Source organism: Cricetulus griseus, chromosome 4 (assembly GCF_003668045.3).
Source record: "Cricetulus griseus strain 17A/GY chromosome 4, alternate assembly CriGri-PICRH-1.0, whole genome shotgun sequence".
Classification (NCBI taxonomy): Eukaryota; Metazoa; Chordata; class Mammalia; order Rodentia; family Cricetidae; genus Cricetulus; species Cricetulus griseus.
This window is the reverse complement of record NC_048597.1, coordinates 144,429,839-144,451,617: the sequence shown is the minus strand read 5'-3', so window position 1 is coordinate 144,451,617 and position 21,779 is coordinate 144,429,839. Positions and strand designations below refer to the sequence as shown.

At 43.2% G+C, this 21,779-nt stretch overlaps 1 protein-coding gene across 4 annotated transcripts in view; it reads right to left on the bottom strand.

The window, feature by feature from the left end:
* Positions 1 to 17,736, bottom strand: part of Arhgap32 (Rho GTPase activating protein 32) — a 225,773-nt gene extending 208,037 nt beyond the window's left edge. For all 4 annotated transcript variants that reach the window (XM_027411761.1, XM_027411762.1, XM_027411763.1 and 1 more), the window contains exon 1: positions 17,643 to 17,736. The gene's annotated coding sequence lies outside the window, so the exon portion shown is untranslated. The remainder of the gene's footprint in view (positions 1 to 17,642) is intronic.
* Positions 17,737 to 21,779: the final 4,043 nt, after the last annotated feature.

Here is a 21,779-nt window from a genome sequence, read left to right as displayed (position 1 = left end):
CTTATTAGCTGTAGGTCAGGGAAGCCCCTAGAAATCCAAAAATAACATAGGCTGTTGTCTCTGCTGTGGGTTATTCACTAAACCAGATGGTAAAAGCCTATTATGAAGCCACTACACACTTGATTTCCAGGATACAGAGAAATCCATCCAGAAATGATCTGTACAGTTCTTGCTAGCTAGTTCTCATATGCTAGAAGCTATTAGACTTTAGAGGGGAAAAAAAATCATCAATGGTTGTACCCAGATGTGGACCCTGTGTGCCACAATATCAACCTGCTGGGCATGATATACCCACTAGTGAAATAGTGGCACAGTTGTTATGGGGATAGCCAATCAATTTCTAACTGGATCTGAGGCCAGCTCCATAGGAGGGAAAGCATGCCTGCCACTGTAAATCTGGTCAAAAGCTGGGGAGGTTGTAAAACCTAAAGGGAACCTACTACTGTTGTTTTCCTAAATGGGCATGTTGTCAACTGTTTTCTAAATATTTCCGTTCATATCACAGATTTATGCTGTTCTCAATCTTGGTCAGAGAAGCTTCTCTTCCCATAGGGTAGCAGCTATTGCAGAGACTCTTAACTAGTCTAATTGCCAAATGACAACTGGGCACTCAGTCCTAAACCTATCTATATCAACATCCTCTCTCCCGCTCTCCATGGCTCTGGGAAGATTGCTGAAGAGGGGCAAAGGATGGGAAGGCGTGCTGTTAAATGATATCCTGTGCACACACATGACTACCATATTCATGAATTCATAGCAGCTGTGATTACTTCACAATCACAAGACACAAAATCTAGCCAATCCACATTCTAACATGGGTATGGAAGGGGCTCGTGGGACTCCAACCCTAGCTGGGGAGCTACTGGCAGTTAATAGATGCTTTGGCTTTTTCACCAGTGGTGTAGCCACAGGTTAAGTTTGCCTGTGCTCCAGTCAAATCTGTTCTCATAGAAGATTACCAAGTCAATCTACAAAGACCAGCTCAGCTACAAAGCTTCAAGTCAACTTTTCCTATTAAAATTATAAAAAAGGAAGCATTAAAACATAAAAGACCTAACAGTCACTGCTCACAAAGCCTTTAACATTGTCTCTGGTCTTTAGTTAAAAATGTAGTTCAAGGGTAGAGTACCTGCCTAACATACATGAAAGACTCTTGGTTTTATCTCTAGTACCACAGGAAAGTTGAAGCTATTAACATTCTACTGCCTATCACCCTGTTCAAGCAATGAAAGAGGAGGTGGGCACAGGCAGAGATATGCTGACTACCCAAAATGCTCAGCAGCTGCTGAACCTTGGCACAGCCAACATTTTTTTTTTCAGATAATTCTTTGACAGGTAAGCAGGGGAGGTTCTTCTGCTCATGAGTATATTAGAGAATTAATTTCTCCAAATGTAAAAACAAATCTGGAAAACATTCCTTTCCCAGGCCAAATTCAGTATTTATAAAACCACAGGGTTTGCAAAGTAGTGCTGAGGAAAACCGACACCAACACTTCACATCAGCTGGCCCCAGACCTAGATTCTGAATCCTTTCCCTAGCAGAGCAAGGCAAAATAAGTGACCATGTTTCTTTTAAGGACACCACCACCAAGACTGTTGTAAGGTCTGAATAAAAGGACATCTGTAAGGATTAATAAAAGTATACACTCAGTGAAAAGGAAAAACAAATGTATCTTTCAGGTTCAGCACTTTATAATTAGTTTTATGAAAATATAGTGCATGTTTTCCCATCTTAGTACATTTTTATCTTTTATAAATACTTTAGAATGACCATTTCAGGGAGAGATGAGGTACCCCCTATCCCCCACACCCCCAGCGATCCCTTGCCACCTGCCAGCAGGCTAGCTGGCCCTGGAGTCATGAGAATGGAAGAGTTGGCCCTGTACCTCACCAGCTGCAGCACTCAAGAGAGCAGGTCCTGAACCTCACCTGGCAGCACAATAGAGCTGACCCTGTTTGGCAGGGCACAGATGAGCCAGCCCTGAGGGCATGAGAGTGGGAGAGATGGTCCTGCCCCCATTTGACTGCCATGTGGTAGCATGAGGAAGGGAAAGATGCCCCCCCTACCTGCAGCAGGCAGGAGAGCTTGGCCCTGCTTCTCACCTGCTGCAGGACTTGGGAGACTGGATCCTGCCCTAGTGGTGTGGGTGAGCTGGCCCCGAGGGTGTGAGAGCAGAACTGGCCCCACTCCTTGCTGCCTACTGCATTGGGTGCTAGCTGGGACAATGCTGGAGATCTCTTACTGGTGTTGAGGATACAGGAGAGCTGGTGGGCTGACCAACCCAGCTACCACGCAGAACCAGAACCAGGGCTATGAGTTAGTGCACACCAACATCCACCCCATCTATGATCTGCTGGAGCACATGAAGGGGCTGGTCCTGCAGATCCAAAGCTGAAGGATCTCTATGGCAGAGGATAACTACAGGATATCCAAAAGGAGTCCAGTGAGGGCCCAGTAATAGTAGTCAAAGACCTAGAACCAGACCAATTACTTACTGCAATGAACACTTGCAATAAGGATGTATGGACTAAAGGGTATACTGTGCGACTCACTGGTCATACTACAGCTTCCATGACAAGATTTTTTTTTTCTTTTAAATTTTATTTTATTGTATTTCGGAGAGGAGGTTACAAGGGCAGAGGGCAGATACGAAGGGACAGGAAATGAATGGGATCAGGATATATAATGTACAATCCACAAAGAATCAATAAATAGTTTTTTTTTAATGACCATTTCAGGCATATATTACTGTAATAGCCAAATATATAACTAACCTAAGGAAGAGTGCAATCAATATAGCTAACATAAAATCAAGTTTCAAGATGTTAGATCAACTGTCAAATCTCTTTTAAAAAATCATTTATTATATATTTAATATGCTTTATATCCAGGTCAAAAAATAAATAGATTATATAATGAAAATTAGATAGCAATGTTCTTTTAAAGAGAGAGAGAAGGAGGAGGAGAAACAAGAGGAAAAGAACTGGCAGAATGCCCTAAATCTGGAGGTGATGGGGAGACGGGTAAGAAACACAATTTGGGTTAGTAGAGAGAATATACCAAAAAAAAAAAAAGAGTCAGAGGAATGGAGTTCTAGTTTCTGCTGGCCTACTTGAGTGATAATGTGTTGCTAGACAAGTCACTTAACCTGGATTTATTTCCTCATTAATAAGGAGAAGACAAAAAAAATAGGCATTTGACAGCTCTAACATTGTCAAGTGTCACAAACACACACACACACACACACACACACACACACACACACACACACACACACACACACACACAAAGACTCCTTTAGAATGCCTTGAAGGTTATACATAAAATCCCTGGTACTATGAGACTTGTACCGTCACCTATCAGCCTGAAGGGAGGTTCCCCAGCCTTTTACACCTTATGATATATAACAGAAACAACAGTACTGGTGCAGGCACCCTGGGGTAAATAGGTCATGCCACTAGAGTCCAAATATGATCAACCTAGTTCTTGGTAGTCCTCTCTGAAGACTGGGAAATTGTTGTTTCTGACCCATCAGTGTACACTCAGGATACTGCTTGGCCTTCCAGTCAGAACACCCTTAAGTAAAGCAGCAGGTCCAACTGGGGGCACTGCCTAGTAAATGACTCCAGAAAACAAGATAAAGTCCACAGTCTGACTAGGTCAGCTCTGCACCACCTTAGACCTAATCAACTGAAACTCCTGTCTTGGGCCTCGGTCCTTTAAAAAAAAAAAACCTTAAACCAAGCTAAGAGTGGTGGTGTGCACCTTGAATCCCAGCACTCAGGAGGCAGAGGCAGAAGCAGACAGATCTAAGTTCGAGACCAGCCTAATCTACAGAGGGAGTTCCAGGACAGCCACAGCTACACAGAGAAACCCTATCTTGAAAAAAATTTAAAAAAAAAAAAAAAAAAAAAACAGTAACAGAAGTGTACCAGCCCTTTGTCTGTCTATACTCCTATGGGACCAGCAGTTCTTAGGACCTACAGAATATGTCCCTATGCAACCTACATGCCTTTCTCTTGACTAAGACTCCAGAACTCCACTCCTGTTGCCTGTGTCTGCCCAGGCCTCTTCCCTGAGCTGGTTCTCTCATGGGCACCAGGATGTACAGCCCTAGACCAAGGTCTGACAAAAGAGCTGCTGCATGGGTGTGGGCTGTGGTACTTACACTTCGTACATGTCTCTGGCACAAGAGGATAGAGAGGGGATGTCAGATAAGAGGCTAGTTCCCTGTACTTCATCTCAAGCAGAACTCGGCAATCTGAATCTCTAATCCTGATCCAAGTCACTGTAAGGCAGGCAATGGGACTCCTTTCTCTGTTAGTTTGATTTGTATACAACTTCAGATGTTAGACATTCAGCAAGACGATTTCCCCAAAATGTTAGATTTAGACCTAGAAGCAAGTCTAGAAACACTGTTATATGAGGAATAACTGAAGAAAACAAATACATTTAACTTGGAAAGGGAAAAGGCTACTAAGAAGACAGAAGAGCCATCTTCCACAGGACAGCTAAAGAGCTATCCCATGAACACTAAACAGACCTGTGTAATAGTGGAAATTCAGGGAGCTGCGTTCTAACATAATAGAATGAAGGTTTTTTTGGTTGGTGTTTTTTTTCCAACAGTATTTTTCACAGGATTAGGTATGGGGTGGAGGGGGAGGGCTGCATACTGGAGAGATGTCTCACCAGACCAGAACACTTGTTGCTCTTTCAAAGGACCCAGGTTCAATTCCCAGCATGGTAGCTCACAAGTATTCTTAACTACAGTTCCAGGAGATCTCCTGCCCTCTTCTGACCTCTCCAAGTGGTACATACACATACATGCAAACAATACACATATAAAATAAAAATAAATAAATTCTTTTTATAAATAAAAATTTTTATAGATAAAAATTAAAACATCTGGTCTGGTGGGATGGCTAATTGCAGACTCAAGGACCTAAGTTTGGAACCTCCACACACTTAAAAAGCTAAACATGACAATATGTGCCTGAACTCCAAATTCAGTGAGAAACCCTGTCTCAAAAAATATGGTGGGGAGTAGCAGAAAAAAACACCAATCCTATATCTCTGACCTCCATGTACAAGTGTGTGCGCGCGTGCGCTCTCTCTCTCTCTCTCTCTCTCTCTCTCTCTCTCTCTCTCTCTCTCTCTCTCTCTCTCTCTCTCTCTCTCTGATCTGAGGAAGCCCTAAACCAGGCATGATTGGTCATACCTGTAATCTCCCTGCACTTTAGAGGACACTGGAGGATCACAAGATTAGCCTGGGCTATGTAAGGAAATCCAGGTTAAGCCTGAACTATAGTGAAGGCCTGTTTTAAATTCTTCTACCCTCTCTCAACAGAAAACAAACCCCTATTCTTGGAAGAAGACAGACATGCACAGATTGGGGGGGGGGGCTTTTTTGTTTGTTTGTTTGTTTGTTTGTTTTTTGTCCTAGGGATTGCACCTAGGGCCCCATGACCCTAGCTCTTGAAAACAGCACATTTTAATCAAAGAGAACAGCAAGCAAACATACCTAAGAAAGTGTATATGTTCACTGGGCTAGGAAAATGAGTATCATCCACAATAGCAAAATTACAATAGCAAAAGTCAATTAGGGTAACACCACCAAATGCTGACCCTGATATTCAATAGGGATCCTCATTCACTGCTGGTGGAAATGTAAAATAGTGTGGTCACTTATGAAGGGCGTTAGACATTGTCTTGCAGAACTACACATACCAGACGATCCTAACTCTTCCATGTGCCCAAAAAAAGAGTTGAAAACCTGCACATGGGTGTTTATAGCAGCTTTATTCAAAATTGCCAAATCTTGGAGGCAACCAAAATATCCTTTAGCAAAGGAATGCATAAATGAATTGTGGTGCATCCAAACAATGGATTATTATTCACTGCTAAAAAGAAATGAGCTATCAACCCCCCCAAAAAAAATACAAGAACCTTAAATACATTACTAAGTAAGAAAAAGCCAATATGAAAAGGCTACATTAGGCTGGAGAGATGGCTCTTTGGTTAAGAGCACTGGCTGCTCTTTCAGAGGACCAGGGTTCAATACCCAGCACCCACATGACAGATCACAACTGTCTGTAATTCCCAGATCAAACACCCTCACATAGACTTACAAGCAGGCAAAACACCAATGTACATAAAATAAATTTAAAAAAAACAGCAAAAAAAGAAGAATACGTTAGAGCTAGAGAGATGGCCCAATTAGTAAAGAGTATTTACTACACAAGTATAAGGATCTGAGTTGGTATCCCAAGACCCACATGTTTCAATATACATAAATCGATAAGACAGACAGACAGACACAGACACACACACATACACACACACACACACAGAGAGAGAGAGAGAGAGAGAGAGAGAGAGAGAGAGAGAGAGAGAGAGAGAGAGAACTGTCTATAACCTCAGTAATGTGGGAGGCACAGACAGGAGTATTCTTGAAGTTTCTTGGCTGCCAGCTTAGCTCCAGATTCAGTGAGACCCTGTCTCAAAGGATAAGGTAGAGAATAATAGAATAAGATATCCAATACTCTCCTCTGTCATCCCATGTGCACAGTTACACAAACCCAGGCACATACACAAGAGCATAAAACAGATATACCATGTGAGCATACACACAAATGCTCTCCCACTGAAAGAAAGGGGTTGAGGCTACACAATCCATGATTCTAACTCTAAGACATTTTGTAAAAGTCAAAACTATGAAAACAGTGAAAAGACATGCAGCTATTAGGGAGAGAGAAATATGCAGATGAACATGGAGACACAGGATTTTTACAGCAGTTACATCTGTATGGTACAATGGTGAATGCGTCATTCATTACCATTTGCATACCAATAAACCTTGAACTTTTGGATGATATGTTAGCATATAAGTTCACCAACTGTAATAAATGTACCACACTGGAGCTATTAGTAATGGAGTTGGGAGACAGGGAATTTGGGAAATTTGTACAGGACATTTGTGACTACTTACTCTACTTTGCTATGAACTAAAAATATGGCTACGGGGCCCAGTGGTAGAGTGCTTACCTAGCATGTGTGTGTAATCCTTAGATTCTATCCCCAGCTTCACTAAATAGACTGATTGTCAGATTGACAAATTAAATAGTCTTTTTAAAAGAAGGAGAAAAATCACTGTGACTTCAGTTTAATGACCAAGAGACAATCAAGGAAAAGGCAGGGGATTAGAGGATGTGCACAGACATGCTGGATTAGAGATTATTGTTGAAACTGTTCTATATATTGTAGGATGCTTAGCAGATCCAGACCTCAATCTGCTAGATGCCAATCTCAATTCCCAATCTGTCCCTAAACACTACTTAATGTCCCCTATGGGCAAAACCTTCCCAAGTAGATAATCACTGACACAGGTCAAACTAAAGGTTTTGCTTCTATGTTAAAAGTTTATGGTTTGCCTTCTGCACTAACATTCATGGAACCATTCAAGAGGAGAATGTTAGGATCTGACTAACATTTACCATCACTTTGGCCCCTGTGGTGAGGAATGTAAGGAGCAGGACAGAGTCCAGAGCAAAGGCAGAGAAACTATTGGCAGGTTTCCAGCAGAGACACTATCTTGGCCTATATTGTAAACAGTGAAAGAAAATTAAGATGGATTCAGGACCAGACTGTACTGTGACACTTGAACTTCTCGAGCCTTAATGTGAGATAAAGAAAAAGGGTCAAGGGTGACTCCAGGGGGTTTGGTCTTCACAGTGCATGGATGAGGGTGCCACCTACTAAGTCAGGGAGAGGAAGTGGCCACAATCTTGTTTTGTCCAGGCTGTCCTCAGAGGTATCCACCAGAAACCCAGGAGACATGAACTAAGATGAGTCTAGCACTTAATGGGGTGTGGTGGTTTGAATGAAAACGTCCCCCATAAACTCATAGGGAGTGGCACTATTAGGAGGTGTGGCCTTGTGGGAAGAAGTGTGTCACTGGGGGCAGGCTTTGAGGTTTCAAATGCTGATTCTCTCTTGCTATCTGTGGATCCAGGTGTAGCACTCCCAGCTCCTTCTTTAGCACCATGTCTGCCTGTGTTCCCTTGATGATAATGGACTGAACCTGTAAGCCAGTCCCAATTAAATGCTTTAAGAGTTGCATGGTCATGCTGTCTCTTCATAGCAATATGTTGAGGGACCAGAAACATGACTCAGTGACCTCTAAACTATTAAAAATGGGTGAGTCACCTGAGAGTCAGAGATATTCCAAATTTTCAAACAGGAGTAAGATGACAGAAAAGGATATAGAAAATCAAAATGTGGCTGCTGGACAGTAGCCAGAGTGAAGTGTCAGAAAGATGCAGGAGCTAAACTGGCAAGATACAGGTGATTTCAAGAGACTGGTTTCAGGCCCTCGGGATGTTGCCCTGTGTTAGAGTTTTTGCCTTTTATGTGTGTGGTCTGGCTTCTATCCCCAGAACTGAAAAACAAATAAATGAATAAAAACCCTTTTTTCCTATTTTGTTGAAATAGAATCTCTGGTTGGCCTGGAAATTATTTAACCAAGCAGGGCTTGCACTTGTGACAATCATGTCTCTGTCTTCTGAATGTTATGACTATAGATGTGTGACACTTTATCTGGCAAAAAGGAAATTAAAAAAAAAAAGAAATGTTCTCATATAATCCATAATCCAGACCAGCTTTGAACAGACTATGTAGCTGAGGCTGGCCTTGAACTCCTGATCCTCCTGCCTTTTGTGATTTGTAGGTGTATACTACCTGGCTTGTGTGTGTGTCTGTGTGTGTGTGTGTGTGTGTGTGTGTGTGTGTGTGTGTGTGTGTATAAGTAGGTGGGTGGATGGATGGATGAATGGATGGATGGATGGGTAAGATATTTAGGATTGCATATGTACCAGCCTGCCTTCAAACTAGCTAGGAAGCCAAGAATAAACTCTAACATTAGATCGTCCTTCTTCTACCTCATGAATGCTGGGATCAGAAATTTGTGCCACTTGTGTCCAGGTTGTTTGGCATTGGAGATCTAACCCAGGCCTTTATGTATACTGGGCAAGACTATACCAACTTATCTACATCGCCTGACAAAAATGTATAAAAGAAAAATTATCAGTGGAATAGTGGAACAAGAGCATAAATGAATCAAACTAAAGAAAATGCAGTAAGAAAGGAGAAACAACAAATGTAAACAACTCTTCAAATTTTCTGCTTCAAAAGAAGTAGTTGGGCAGCAAAAGAAAGGCTAATGTAAAAGCAAAGGTAGTTTAAAGCAGGTTACTTATTCAATTAAGACAACAATGACTGCTAAGAAAAAAATATTATTCCTCTCCCACTATCCACTTAGAGAAAATGAGCAGTCCCAAGATAGGCCATGGCTCTACTGCAAAAATTATCAGGGACCTATATTATTTATCCACTGTCCTCAAAGGCAAAGCTCTCAGCTACAAGGTTGAATAGTATGTCCCAGCCCTGTGCTAACATGCTACATTCTCATCCACAAAAAGGAAGAAGAGGAAGTAGAAGGCAATTAACTTCCTTCCTCTCTAAGGCCATGACCTAAATATCACACACATACCACTTCTGTTCACATCCACTTAGCCAGAAGTGAGTCACATGTCCACGCCTAATGATCAGAAAGAGACTAGGAAATGTAGTTACTAGCTAGGCAGACACATGTCAAGATAAAACCTGAGGGAAGCTGAAGGAATGGCATCTAGAAAACAATTAGTTACTAGGCTTGCCAGTAGCAAACCCATTCGTTCCTAAAAGAGATAGGCCAGGAAGGGGAAAACCAAGAAGATTGTGGATTGAATAGTGTAAGGAACAGGGTCCCTTTGGTCTCTTGTCACTTCTCATATGCCTGCCTTTTCAGAAGAAAGGCTGTCCCTCCCATGTGCTTCCAGCAAATTAAAATATGTAAAATAGGTAACTTCTAGGGCTGAAAAGATAACTCTTTAGGTAAGAATACTGTGGTATAAGCATAAAGACTTGAGTTCAAATCCCCAGCACCCACGTACACGTGCCTGAAACCCCAGCTTTAATGAACAAAGATGGGCATATTCTTCAAGTTTGTAAGCTAGCCAGCCTAGCCAAAATCACATGCCTTCAGGGCCAGTGAGAGACCCTGTCTCAAGGAATAAGACAAAGAATAATAGAGAGAAATACCTAAAGTCCTCCTCTGGCCCCTCGATGCACATAGGTGGTCACAAATACCACAAAAAAAGTAAATAAATGTGGTAGCTTGAATGAAAATGGCTCCATACCACCATAGGGACTGGCACTATTGGGAGCTGTGGCCTTGTTGGAGTAGATGTGGCACTGTTGGAGGAAGTATATCACTGAGGGTGGGCTTTGAGGTCTCACAAGCTCAAGTGAGGCCTATATGTCTCCTGATGCCTGTGGATCCAGATGTAGAACTCTCAGCTCCTCCAGCACCATGTCTGCCTACATGCCACCATGTTCCCCACCATGACAATAACAGATTAAACTTCTGAAACTGTAAGCCAGCCTCAATTAAATGTTTTCCTTTACAAGAGTTGCCATGGTCATGGTGTCTCTTCACATCAATAAAAACCCTAACTAAGATAATAAGTAAATAAATAAAAGTTAAAAAAAAAAAGGCAACTTCCATCTACTATGGCCCAGATTGAGCAGTTCTCATTCAGGTATTAATAGATTCATTCAGAACTGCTATTCTCAGCCAAGAAGAAAGTGACCAAATTTCAGAATTGGAGGGAGTTAATACAGCTCATCCTATGTATGTTTAATAATGCAGGCCCCAAAACTGCCTCATTCCATTGTATTCTTCCTTGTGTTTTTGAATACACCTCTTAGCATAGCTCTCTAGGGCAGAGACTCGAAGACACCTTCTTTCTTTCTTCTATATTTTCCACTGTAGTAGCATCATACAAAATCTGTAGGTGTACTTGATAGCACTGATAAGGGAGATTTGATTTCCCCCATTCTGGGGTGAAGACTACTACCTACTGAATGTGAAGGACTGCAGATACAGCAAGATACAATCTGTCAGGCTCCCCCTTGGAGAGGTCAACAGAAAATGGACAAAGTGCAAGATAAGATAAAGGTCTCCACTTTATAAAAAAAAAAAAATCAAAAATTGTTGATACACAGCAACTGGGAGCATAGTTCAATCCTCAGTATCCCCGACATGGGGCAGGAGAAGAATTATGGATCAAAAAAGCACCTCAGACCAATCTGATCTCTCATTTTATAGCTGAAGAAAATAAATCTGAAAACAAACCATGTACTCAAGTTTCCAAATTGCTTATGGCAGGGTCAAAATAGATGCCTAGGTTCTCCAGCTTTAGGTTCAAAACTCCTTTCCCTATAAAAGTTGCTTGGGGGTGGGGTGGGGTGTCAGTGTTTAATGCTCTGGGTAATTACTGAACTTACATGACATGTTCTTTGAAAAAACACTGTAAATTTTCATCAGCAGAGTCCTCTGACCATCTACTTTTGCAATGAAAAGAGGAACAGGAATATAGTTAGATGACCTACCCAGGATAAAAGCTGAGCTACAAAAAATAAAGATCTTACAATTTCAGACAAATGAATGGTATATCTACTACAGTTATCACCCAGCATATGCTTACTGACAACCTGAATCTAGGGTTTTTTGAGACAGGGTTTCACTGTATAGCCCTTGCCGTCCTGGAACTCACTCTGCAGACCAGGCTGGCCTTGAACTCACAGAGATCCACCTGCCTGTGCCTCCCGAGTGCTGGGATTAAAGGTGTACACCACCACAGCCCAGCTAACTGAATCTAGTTTAACATGTCCTAATGGTGGCAATGCACCTTTGTTTTCAATGTATGCCATCTCTCCAAGAGCCAAGATTAATGGGATACAGCAGTTAAGCAAAGCTAGAAGGCTGGAAAGATGCCCTAGCAGTTAAGAATTCACATTGCTCTTCCAGAGAACCCTTTAACAGATCCCAGCACCCTCATCAGGCGGGTCATAACCTCCTCTATCTTCAGCTACAGAGGGTGCAATGCCCTCTTCTGACCTCGGGACACCCACAAATGTGGCATACACATACACATAAATAAAAATGAAAAATCTTTTAAAAAGGAAGAAAAGCTATCTAAAGAGTGGCCACAAGCCAAATAATTGAGTTGTTTCTGAAAATACAATTTTGCATTCACTCTGAGTAACCTAAGTCATGTCTTCCATGTGAGAAAGTAAACTAAACACCCTATTTCTCACTTAATTTTGTCTATCCCACAGTGGGCTCCTTGAAATACCAAGGAAAAGTCCTTGTCCAGGTATACTGTGAAACTGTAATTACTTTATCAGATCCCACTTTAGTCCCTCAAGGGATATTGTTCAACCTTCATCTGCCAGGTTAAGAAATCTCTGGTTTTGCTAGGTTTTTATCTGGAGAGAGAATGTCACCTAACCTTAGACATCTCCATTTTTCATGTGCTACAATAGTTGCAGAGTGCTGACCCAATACGAAAGACCCCTCCACGTCAAATCCACTGCAGTGTGGGAACTTCATCACCTCCTCTACCTCCCCTGCTTCATCTAACTTCATTTAAAGATCATACAAGGCCAGGCAACCACCCAATTTCCAGGACTGCAAGAGCTACAGTGACCCCAATTCTATTTTGTTTAACTCTGTCAGAACAATGGCCTTTTTCTGTTTGCTCACTCTTCCTCTGGGATTAACGCTAAGCAATAACAGCATTTAAGATGCACATCCTATTTCTGAACTGTAAAATAATTTAAGCCAAATACTCGAGAAGGCAGTTTAATATCATATAAGTCTCTAAGCAGTAAAAAAATAATAACTTTTATTATTTTAATTCCAAAGAGAATGTTACAAAAAACGTTGCTACAAATCGTAAGAGTTGGAATACAGCATACACACAGGGACAGTTATCTTCCCTGGCCTAATTAAAACAGGTCCTTTCTCACACATCTTTCTTAAAAAAAAAAAAAAGAAAAAAAAAAAGCCAATACCAAAATAAAAGTGGTATTTAAATTCACCTAAGGGTATTGCTAGGAAATCATCAAGAAGTAGGACCTTCGAAAAAAACAGATGTATCCTCCCCCTTTCTCTTAATTATCTGACACGAGCGCACACACACACACACACATATTTAACAAATGCATATTACAATATAAAGGACACAGTTCAAATTATTTATTGTTGTTAACTAAACTAATTAGTTTCAGTAAAAGAGAAAACTCCACAAAATTCCAAGTAGCATAACACTCAAAAAAACTCTATAATCTGAGCTCAAAACTATTACAGTATTTTACAGCAGAATCTGCAGCCATAATATTCACTTACTTAGTGCTTACTGTTTACCCAATAATGTATCAAAATGTAACAAGCACCATTCATTTAATCCCCAGGGTAGCTTCCTAAGGTAGCTGATAACTATACAATGTCCTAGTTATAATGGAGGCACCCACATCACCAAGATACAAGCTTATGCAGGACCAAAGGTTTTAAATATCACAATGGATACAAGTCTATCTGCCTCCAAAGGAAAATTTAGTACTTATCCAGAAGTCAGAACTTCATGAGGCTGTGACAGAAAACAACACCTGTGCTAATTACAGCAAAAAATGTCAAGTCCTAAAGCAGGGGTTGACAAACTTTTTTCTGCAAAAGACTTGGTGTTAAAGATTTTAGGGTTTGCTGGATGTACTGCCTCTAGAAATACTCAGCTCTACTGTTGAATGCCAAGTTGGCTATGTAAAATAAATGAATGTAACCATATCCAATAAAACTTTTTCTTATGATACTAAGGACCAATCCTAGCGTCTTACAGGAGCCAGAGCAGGGTTCTATAATTGAACCTCTGAGTGATATTCCCAGCTTCTGATTTGTTTGTTTGTTTTTAATTTTTCAACCATTTAAAATTTTTAAAATTACTCTTAGCTCATGAGTCATTCAGGCTTGTAGTGTGCATTATACCAATCCCAACCTAAATAATGCAAACAAGCTAGAGAAATGGCTCAATCAATAAAGTACTTACCATGCAAACATGATAACCTAAGTGCAGATCCCCAGAACACACATTTAAGAAAAAAAAAAAAAAAGAAAGAAAGAAAAACTAGCATGATGGCCTACTTGTGCAGTGCAGTCCCAATGATGGGAAGGTACAGACAGTCAGACAGATCCCTGGGACTCACTGACTTGTCAGTCTAGTCTACCTGGTAAGCTCCAGGCCAATAGAGACCCTGTCTCAAGAAATAAGATGGATGGCTCAGGAATGATACCTGAGGCTGACCTCTGTCTGCCATGTGTACAGACATAAACACACACATAAATGCAGACAAATAATTGTTTCTTAGAATGCAAGGAATCAAAGCCTGGGCCTTCAACGGGCCAGGTAAACACCATTTACATATCTAGTCCTATAAAATAGCTTTATGACTTACAAATGCTTACCTGTAAAATCCTCTAAAGATATTTTGAATACTCTAAAGAAGTCCAAAGTCTCAATAAACTTAACCTTCCTGAGGATAGGAATCTCCTCAAAAATAAGTACCACAAAAACTTAGAACTAGAAGAAATCTACATGTCCTTGTTCTTATCTACACTCTGTAAATCACTTTAAAAATATCTGCCAAGGGCTGGGGATAAAACTCAAAGACAGAACACTGATTTACCTAGCATGCAAGGGTTTCATCACTAGCACAACAAGAAAATACCAAATTAATAAAACAGTTTGCCAAGCCAATTTTCCAGGTGAGACAGGACTGTATTTAACACAATTTGTATGTAATGACAGTGCTGCCTTACTCATAACAGGTTTTACAAAGCATTTCCACATACTTACTATCACCTGACCCTTCACAACTATATAAAGAGGATAATACAAGCTTTCCCACACCTATTTTGTAAATAAATAAAAGCATGTTCTGAAATGCCAGTTGAGTTCAAGGAGGGTACCAATGCCACTAAGCTACTGTGCTGGTCAACTGGGAAGGGAACTTCAATTAAAGAACAGCCTCCATCAAAGTGCCTGTAGGCATGTCTCTGAAGCCATTCTCCTAATTAATGACTGAGAGGGTCTATCCCACTATAAGCAATGCTGCCCCTTGGCATGTAGTCCTGGGCTGTATAAGAGATGAAAAAGAAAACAAAAAAGATGAACAAACCAGGGGGAACAAGCCAGTAAGCAGCATTCCTCCCACTATTTCTGCTTTAGTCCCTGTTTCCATAGTCTTGCCCTCCTGTCCCTCAGTTACGGACTATAAAGGTAAGCTAGGATAAACCTTTCCTCTCCAAGATGGTTTTGACTAGTGTTGTATCAGAGCAACAGAAAAGTAACTAGAACAGTTACTAAGTAGCAGAACAAAAGCCATGGCCTAGCTTCAAGTCCACTTGTATCTTGACTACTTCCATAGACATCAAACTACATGTTCATTGGTTACACCCTTAAAATTCCCAAGGATGCTAGTCTTAGCCTTTAAAGATACTATGTTTAGTTCATCTCCTTTTCCTTTTGCTACAGTCTTACAAAGAAAACATCTGCTAGTTCCTGACATTTATTAAATTCATCTATAGGCAACAGTGAGTCTACATATACTATTCATATAATATGCCCAGTCAGTTTAGAAATAGAGTATTTTGATGGAAAAAATCATCCAATGGGAAACACAGCTAAATTGGTATAATGCTGGCCTAGCATCCATGAAGCACCATTTACATGAGGTCTAGTAATAGGATTTTTAATTCCAGGACTTGGGAAGTGGAGACAGAATTTGGTGGTCATCCACAGCTACATATCAAGTTTGAGAACAACATAGGATCCCTGAAACCACGTGTAAAGAAATGAAGAAAAAAGTCATCCAGAGAGGAAAAAGCAACAATAAAACCATCTTCAGTGTAACATCGAAAGAGACCATGAAAAAGAAGTAGAAATTAATGTATTGCCATTAAAGTCCCGGTCCAACTGTGGCTAAGCTTCTGGTGATTGAAAAATAATGTAGGGTTGGGAAAAGGAAATAAAAGGAACATTACTACTGGAATTCAAACCGACATCAAAGGCTCTAATGACAGCTGAGCCTGCCTTGCTGGTTCTTAGCCTCTCCCTCGGAAACAAAACTGTTATATAACTGACCAAGGTTCTTCAACTAACACTTCCTCTCTGCCCCACATACATCTTTTGTCCCCCACTGCGTCACCCTGCCCCCATCTCCAAGGGCAGGATCATAAGCAATCTGGGCTGCCACCATAGCTACAGCTGGACAAGCCTCTGTCCAAAGTGCTGCTTTATTCCAGGGGCTGCTACACAAACCACAATAAGAAGAGATTAACTGGCTTAAACACAGTTCCAGCCTCACACCGTTACAGATTACTTGTTCTGAAAAGCATCACCGCCATGTCCAACTCTAGGATGAATCAGACTCCAGACATTCCTGCAAATGGAAATCACATCGTCATCATACCTCATCTTCACAAACAACCCCATGAAAAAGAATATACAGTAGGACTCTTGAAGAACTCTGAGGATGTGCTGTGGCAATTGCTGCTTCTACTGCCTTCCCACTCAAGGCCAAGGAACAAATTCGGATTCTGACTTCAATTCACTCAATAATGAAAAAAATGCATTCATGAACCACAAACATCATTACTCAAAAATATTCCAACAAATCCAGTCACTAAATCAAAAAACTAGCAGTTTGTGGACTCTACAAGCCAGTTACTACAGGCACTGTTTGCCTTTCTTCTTCCAATAGAAGCACACAAATAAAGACAATGTTTACAAAAGCAACCAATGTATCAGAAAAGTTCTGCCCATTCAGACGCACTTAAAAGGTCTCAATCTGTGCCAAATAAAACTCAGAATGGAAAATAAAAGGGGCGAATACAACAATACCACGGCCCAGCTATCCATGTAGCATCATGCAGTGCCTCGAGCAGTTTACAGCTTGACTGTAATTCTGCATACGATCAAGATTGTAATTATCCGAATTCTGTTTCCTAAAGGATAACGATGAGACCATCCCAAGCATCCTGAGAAGGCCTTCTCCTCCCAGCTATCTTCCCTAAGCCTTAGCCGCAGGTGAGATTCTAAATGGTCCAGACTAAAGCTAAGAAACCGGGTCTGACTTTCTCCCTACAGTGTCCTGTGCACCAACCCTTTTACATAAATATTTACTCTAGACAACAAAATGGGAAACGCAGTACACGGGGGTGGCGGGAGAAGTCAAGGGAAAAGGGGAGGCACTAAGTCACCACTACCGTCCAACTGAAGCAGCAACTTCAACCAATTAGGATGAGAAGGGAAAACTCCACCGGAGTCCCGGGGAGCCCAGACCGCTGGCTCCGATGCCCCCACTAGCGCCGGGGCTCCTCTGGAAGCAGCCGGGTCCCCGGGGAGGCGCGCGGTTGCTGGCCTCGGCCTCGGGCGGGAAGCGCTGCAGCAGGCCTGGAGGCCGTCGGAATGCCCTGTTTGCCGAGGGGCGAGAGCGGGAGGCGGCGGGCACGCAGCTCCGTCGCCCTGGGGGGTGGGGGGTCAGGAGAGACCCGAGATGCCCCCAAGAGCACCGATAGCAACGTGCACGGCCAGAAGCACCGGTACGGGCCAAGCCAGGAGGCCCCGCAGCCCTGCCCGCCGCGCGGCCCACGTCAGCGGCGCCCCCGGCCAGCCCTCCGCCTGCCCGCCCGCCCGCGCCTTACCGAACCCCGCGGCCCCGCCGCGCCGCCGCGCGTCGCTGCGCGCCGCTCTCCGCTCCGTGTCTGCCCTCCGCGGGCTGGGCCCGCCGTCCTCGCCGCGCCGCCGCCGCCGCCGCGCTTAGCGCCGGGCCGCCCAGGGCCGCCGCGGGGGCTCGGCCGGCGCCCCCCGCGCCAGCGCCTCATCCCGCCTCGCCGCCCCGTCAGGCGCGGGGGCGCCGGCTGCGGGCCGCGGCCTCGGGTCGGCACCTCAGGCGCGCGGCGCGCTCCCCTGCCGAGGCAGCCTGGACCCCCGGGCCGCCGCTGCGCGTTGCAGAGCCCCCTCGCCCGCACGCCTCGGGCCGCCCCCGCCCCGCTGGTCCGCGCCGCCTCGGCCTCCGCCTCCAGCGCTCCGCCTCCTCTGCACCCGCGACGCGCGCAGCGGAGAAGAGGCGCGCCGCCGCCGCAGCCGCGGGCACGAGCACGCGCGAGGAGGGCGCAAGGAGCGCGCGCACGGCCACCTCGCGCGCCGCCAGGCCTCGCCTGCTGTTGTCCCGGGAAGCATGTGCACTGCGGGGGGCGCGGCTGGGGGCCGCTTTGTGAGGGGGGGACGCGGGGAGCCGAGTTGCTGCCCCGGGGCTTGCACGTCGTCTGTGCCCCCCCCCCCAGTCCCTGCTTCCTGCTAGGCTGAAGATTCCAAAACCGCAGAGGGAAAAAGCATCCTCCGAGACTACGGCAGAGGCTTCTCTCCTCCCCCTGCAGACCCCAGAATCCTGTCACTGCACGGGGGATGGGAGGGGGCGTCGCCGCAAGTCAGGAGATCCTCGGCCCTTGCTCTCTGGCTGATTTGGGTCTAGATTGAATTCGCGCTGCTTATATTTTGGAATTGAGGTATAAGGTGTTTAAAAGTTCCTTCAGTTGGCTCCTTCATTCAGAGTTCTGGACTTGCAAATTCAAAGTGGTGTCGCTGAGGAGAGGAAGGGCAAAAAATGGGGTGAAAGAGTAGGGAACTTGAAGGCTCATGGTAAGATCTGGAGGCAAAGGAGGGACTCCCTGGGAATCCTCTAACTGGATGCCATTGCCCTTGTTTACCCCTACCCCGTTCTTTTGTTGCGCCTCCAAAGACTGTGCTGTGCTTCCACCTGCAACGACCATCAGTATGACAGAATGCAGGGAAGACAGCTGGATAGTCTACTGATTTTCCTCCACTGCCATCCTCCTCCCTTTTAGTCCTTCTGACTCGTTCCATATCTTAATGCTGGGGGGCAAGAGGAGCAGTTAACCTAGGTAACTTGCTTTTACGTTCGAGCTTATTAATGCCAAATACTGCATCATGTAATGTCACTGCAGTGATTGGGTCCACTCAGCATTTAGTCATTTCAATGGGAGTCATTGAATGTAAAACATGGCCTTGACCGCAATTAGCTGAATTTCAAGGGCACACACGAACCAGGATTTCACATCCTGGAGAAAAATTAGAGAGTGAACATGTACACTAATTCCATTTTCCTGACACTGTCAGTCAGTAAAACCAGTAACACCAACGTTTCTTTGGGATAAAGATCCTATATATTTTCTAGCATAGAATCGGGAAAGCCATGGAATGAGAATTGCAGAGGCACAAATTGGGATGGGAAACATAAAGAAGCCATGTTTGGTAAATGCATCTCAGCCCTCTACTGGAAGAACCACAAGCACTTGGGTCCTAAGGTAAATGAGAAACTTTGGAAACCTTCTGTAGTTGGAAATTGTTTCTTTTTACCAAATCGCAACTGCCCCTTTTGGTCACAGAGATCAGTGTCTGCCAGAGGCACAAGCATGAATCTGGTGACTTGTGTTGGCCTGGGGATTTGGTGAGCCTGAAATGCAAATATCTTGTGATACCCAAGGAAGTCAGAGTAGAAGAACTAGGTCGCTACAGGAGGCAAGTTTTGCCCAAGGCCATGGTAGCTTAGCTACTTTCCACTCAGATCCCACCCCCCCACCCCCATCTCCATTCTATTCAGAAAGCCTTCACATGCTAAAGTTTTGCATAAAACCCTGAAATACTGAATGTTAGATGGTTTATGACCCTACGTTGGGGTTGGGTGATAAAGGAGTTAAGTTTTACATATATAGTGGATGAAACATACATTTTGCTTTAAACCCCTTAAATGTTTTGGTAACTATGCCTTTATTTTTATTTTATGTAGTTCAAAGAAAGAATAAACAGCAGAGATGATAGGCAAGTTCAAGGATTCTGGTCCTCCTTTATCTGCTCTGAGCCACACTCCCTCCCCCTGGATAGAATCTTCCAAATGTCCTCCTGTCAGTGTTTATCATTGTTAAACCTGCATATAAACCTGAGGCTTTGATCACTGGGCAGTTCTGTAGCCATCTGACCTTGGTGTTTTAGATGTTTATAATCAATTACCTCTGTCTTCATAGCACCCTCAGCAGCTCAATATATAAATCACAAAAATTGCAACATTCCCTAAAAAGAAAAAGGAAAATAAAATCCTCCCAAATATGAAATGAAGCTAAATGATAAGATTTGTTACCTCTTTGTGACTTGCTTCAGTATTTACAAGGTGAGGGGACAAAAAAAAGAATGCATACTCACTCCCCCTCTCTGAAACTGTTGGATGCCTCAGGCTGGCCTCCTTTCTCAGCCTTGGCACTGTCATCTTCCAGGAGGTGGCATCTGGGCACTTTCCCTGCATCTCAGATCTGTTGCATTGCAGTCCCCTCTAGGCTGTGAAGCAGAGTCACAGTGCAGAGTAACAACAACCAAAAGAGCAGCCTCACAGATGACTGCAACACTTACCTAACCTTGAGTTTTACAAAGAGTCTGGGAATTGAGCAGGGGAGAGGAAGGAACTCATCTGAATCCCAAAATTGAATGCTCAACAGCTAGCTTGAGACAAGCGAGTTGCTAAGAGTGGGCCAAGTTTAATAGAGAATTTTCCCAACCTGACAATTGACATTGCCTTACTGGCCAAAAGGCCAGCTCCATATTACATCCCCATTCTAAAGGAGAGCAACAAAAGAACTCTTTTAAACAATTTGCTATCAGCCCAGTAGTGGTAGCCCATGCCTTTAATGCCAGCACTTAGGAGGCAGAGGCAGATCTCTGAGTTCAAAGCCATTCTAGCCTACAGAACAAACTGCCAAGGTTATACTGTCTTGAGAACCCCTGACTTGAAAACCCAAAACAAAAAAAGAAAGAAAAAAATTGCTTTCTAATGTAATATTCTCTAGTTATTGGATAACACTTTAAAGAACACATGGGGTACCCTTCACTGGGGTTTGACAAATCTGGAAATATTTGAAATGATAAACTTTTCATCTTCTGACCCTATCACTTTTAGCTTATGAGCTTCTACCAAATAATTTATAGCTTTTATTCACTCAACATTGTAGAAATTTTACTTATTCTCCCACAATGGGTTTTCTTTCTTTTCTAAGCCTTGACACCAGCTGTACCTGTCTGCATGTTTGAATCATTCAAGTCCTTTGTCACCTCTGCTGCCCGCTAGTATTCTAAATGTTGACTTCAGAGCTCTGACCCTGGGCTCTTCCTAGTCTCTTTTCCACACTCCCATCCTAGGCAATCTCCAGCTTTGGACTTTAAATAGAACTCCATGCATTGACTCTGACCTCTACCAAGGCTGCAGACTTATACATCCAGCTGACTTCCAGACATCTATACTTGGATATTTCAACCTTAATGTATCTGAAACAGAACATTTTTTAAGACAGGGTCTCTCTGTGTAACTCAAATGCAAACTCATCATGTAGTGCAGGCTAGCCTGGAACTCATGATCCTTCTGCTTCTTGAGTTCTGGATTTACAGGTATGAACCACTATGTGATGGTTCTCTCTGATTCTCTCTCTCTCTCTCTCTCTCTCTCTCTCTCTCTCTCTCTCTCTCTCTCTGTGTGTGTGTGTGTGTGTGTGTGTGTGTGTGTGTGTGTGTGTGTGTACAAGGGCTAAGGATCAAACCCAAGATCTTACAAATCTTACACATGCTGCTAGAAAAGCATTCACTATTACCAAGCTACATGACCATTCCTAAAAGATAACTATTATTTGTATCCAAAGCAAAACCCAAAATTGCTTTCTCTAAGGCCTTCCCATCCTGTCAAGTACCACACTGGTTTTGTCAGCAAATTCTCCCAGTTC